We start from the raw sequence: 4,086 nt of genomic DNA, 5'->3' as shown, positions 1-4,086 counted from the left end.
TGGCAGAATTTCTTAAATAACTATGTTTTGGTTTCCTTGACATCTCATAGGAAATCATTTTCCATCTCTAAGAACAAAATTGGGGTGCGTTTCCTAAACAGTTATAGCTGTTTTTTCCTGCCTCTATTCTCACCAACTGGTACAGTAAAAGAAATTATTTTCTTTGAATGTTAAAGAAACTCTGGACTGTTGCTAAATTGTTGAGAGTGGTTTTCTGGAGGAAAATGGGATGTTGCACCTAGGAACAATGCTCTCAGCTCTGTCTACAGGCAGTAAATGAATAATATGAATAAGAAACACCACTGTGAAAGTAATTATAAGAGCCTAAATTTTTTTTCGACGTTTTATTAGGAACTGAAGTATTCCTAAGGACCTAAAAAGCTTTCAGTCTTTTATGCGAGAATATCGATTTTCATTAACTTATCCAGAATACTTGAGGAAGCTTTTTAAAAAATCATTTATCAGCCAGTTCTGAACAGCCTTTTTTACTCAGCAAAGATTTTCACTTCTCAGCAGGGATTCAAGAAAACAAGCAGGGAAAGAAAAAAAATGCATGAAAATGCCAGAAATGAGCAGCGAAAGGGATATTATTAAAAGTCAATGAGGGCTTCTGAGGATGTGAAGAAACTTTCTATCTCTAAATGCATTTTAAAAGTGTAATGGCTATGAATCATTTCTTTTAATCCTTTTCATTCTCCATTTTTCTCTTCAGAATAATAAATTAAAAGCAAATGTTTAGTGGAATGTGGAAACAAGTGAATTAAGTCAAAATTTAAGTTAAACTTGTTAGTTGACATCGAGCATCCAAAATAAATTTTCACTTACTGTTGGGTGTATGTACTTAAGTACACAAAATACCTACTTCAGCTACATATTTTACATTCAAGGAAGTTTGTAATACTAGAAATTAAAGATTCTAAAAAGACTTCAAAGTAATATATAACTTTTTATTCCCTATTTTTTCCTACTTTCCAGGTTTTTATCTAATTATGGCGTAACTGCCCCAAACATATATTAAACAAATGTTGGCCTAACCTCACTCTTGTGATACTGAAGAGAACATTACAATTTTTAAAAAAATGTTTCAGCATATAAATTTTTTAAGTCAACAATTTGGAAATATTTTTATTTATCTTTCCATTTTGAAGATAACTTGATTACTTAACATATGTGTGTAATAACATATGTGTATAATAATGTGTAAATGCCCTGTGAATAGATATTAAATGAATAATTACCGGATATGGTGGCTGTATAGTTCCCTATTTGACAACAAATAATACATGCAGATCTCTTGACCTGACTCATACCTAGTTTGACTGCATACCATTCAGGGTCTTTCAGATGGCCACCACCTTTGTCCATTTCCACTTGACACCTTAAAATAGCCATGTACATTTTTAACTTTGAGATTATTTTACTCCTTCTGGAAGATTGTTACTTATGTAATGCAAACACTTTTTAGAAAGGGAATTTATTTTCTTTTCTCTGAGTCAGATTTTTTTTCATGTTAAAAGTAAAATTTTCTTAATGCTGAAGCCTGAGCATTTTCATATTTCTGGTATTAGTGTTATATCATGCATGCATTTTTAAGCCATTTAATGAATCAACCAATTGTAAAATCCTACCTATTAAAATTTTATATATTTTCAAATGGAGCATTAAATTTATGACATGCAAACTAAATTAAGATAAGGAAATCATGGATGAATATAATGTATTAGCAAAAATGTGAAAGAAGCCAATGATTCAGCATTTTCAATTAATAGTGTATTCAATTTCTGTAAAACTGCTAGACTTTGATAAGAGCATCCATGTTTCTTAATATTACAGCAGTAATAAGGTTCTCCATAGGTCATCATACACATGGAAACTGGCATTCCCAGCAAGATTCAATATCTTAAAAGCTATTCATCAACTGTGCAAAGGTGCTGTGACAGGCTGAAGAACTCAAGATTTTAATTTATTTTTCCTTCTCCATTATATATAAATACTCAAGTCTGAGTCTGCTCAAATAGATACAGGTAAAACAACTTTTTCCTTTCCTTTAATACCTATAAATTACATTCTTCTGGTAATCAGATTCCTAAAAGTTTTACGGTATTGGAATTAAATCTGTTCAACAAATTTCTCCTAGTTTAATAAGGACTCAACCACATTAATAAATGGTAAACTGAAAACACGATTTCCTCATGGCTACAATATAGTGGTGGTGATTATACCCTTGTTTTACAAGTTAGAAGAGATGCGATCCATTTAAAAATGAGTGAATGCCAAAAAGTTGGTATGCATTGGTGGGAAAGTAGATGGGTGTAGCTATTATGGAAAGTTTGGAGGTTCCTAGAATTACCAAATGACCCAGCAATCTCTCTTCTGAGTATATACATAAAGGAATTGAAATCATCACTTTGTAAAGATATCTGCACTCCCATGTTCATTGCAGAATTATTTACATAGCCAAGATATGGAATCAACCTAAGTGTCTGTCAGTGAACAAATGGATGAAGATACTGTGATACACCAGAATTATTTACATAGCCAAGATATGGAATCAACCTAAGTGTCTGTCAGTGAACAAATGGACGAAGATACTGTGATACACACACACACACACACACACGTGTGTATATATAAACATATGTTGGAATATTATTCAGGCTTGTAAAAGAAGGAGGTCTTGCCATTTACTGTGACACAGATGGACCTAGAGGACATTATGCTAAGTGAAATTAACCAGATGCAGAAAGGAAAATATTGCACCAACTTCTAAGTGAAATCTTAAAAAAAGGTAAAATAATACGTAGAGAATTAAATAGTGGTTACCAGGGCTGGAATGGGTGGGGGGAGGATATGGGGAGATGGTAGATAGGTAGGATGAGCAAGTCAAAAGAGCTAATGTACAACATGACGACTATAGTTAATAATAGCATATTGTATTCAGGATTTTCACTAAATGAGCAGATTATAGCCGCTTTTGTCACGGGAGGAAATGGGTAAATATTTGAGATGATGGGGATATTAATTTGTTTCACTATAGTAACTATTTTACTATATAACGTAAATATGTGCAAATACTACAAAATATATTTTTTAAAAGTTGGTATGGACATGGAGAATGACGAATAAAACTAATATATTTCTTTCCAAAACTAGTAAGAGTAGTAAATAAGAGTATATATTTATTATCTGTGCTATGTGACAAATCGTGATAAACTGAGGGGCTTAATATGACACCCAGTGATTATATCACTATTACTGTGGGTTGGGGATCTGGGCATAGCTCAGCCTGGTCCTGGACTTCAGTCTCACATGAGGCTACAATCAAGGTGCAACAAGGCTTTGAGTCTTATTTGAAGGGCCAGTGAAGAAAGGATTAGATTCCAAGGTCAGTGACATAGTTGTTGCTGCAGTTGTTGCCAGGATTCACTTGATTTGAGGCTGTTGGACTGAGGGTCACCTCAGTTCCTGGCCACATGAGCCTCACTGATATAGCAGTTTGCTTCATCAAAACCAGCAAAGAAAAGAGTAAATAAAGGTAATCTGCTAGATGGGAGTTACAAAGCTCTTATAACTCAATCACAGAGTGGCACCTTTTTCATATTCTATTGTTTAAAAGCAAATCATAAGGCCATCCCACATTCAAGGGAGGCTATTACTTAAGAACATGAGTCCCATGAGGTGAAGAACATTGGAGACCATCTTAAAGTCTCACCACTACAGAATATTAACTGCAAGCGAATCTTCTTGCAGTAAAAAAAAGAAAAAAACAACATATTATTTATAGTACAAGATATATGTGAATATATTGTCTCCAAATGATGGTGTTCAAATTTGATTTGTTTTAATATTTAGAGGCCATAAAAGAAAAGATGTTTCAGAATTCTTCTTTCTTATAAAGCAGTTTAAAATTTTCCAAATTTGATTACCCAAAGTATTTTTCATATATGATATTGTGCTGTCTTATAATGAAAAGAAATGAATTTTGAAAATGTTGTTAAAGAAATAATAGTCAAAAGTGAGATTATGCATATATCTTTTAAAGAGGCAAGTCTCCATACTGCCAGATGGAACACCATGCAATGAGAA

Source organism: Galeopterus variegatus, unplaced genomic scaffold, assembly GCF_000696425.1.
Source record: "Galeopterus variegatus unplaced genomic scaffold, G_variegatus-3.0.2 Scaffold8363, whole genome shotgun sequence".
Classification (NCBI taxonomy): domain Eukaryota; kingdom Metazoa; phylum Chordata; class Mammalia; order Dermoptera; family Cynocephalidae; genus Galeopterus; species Galeopterus variegatus.
This window is presented reverse-complemented; position numbering follows the sequence as displayed.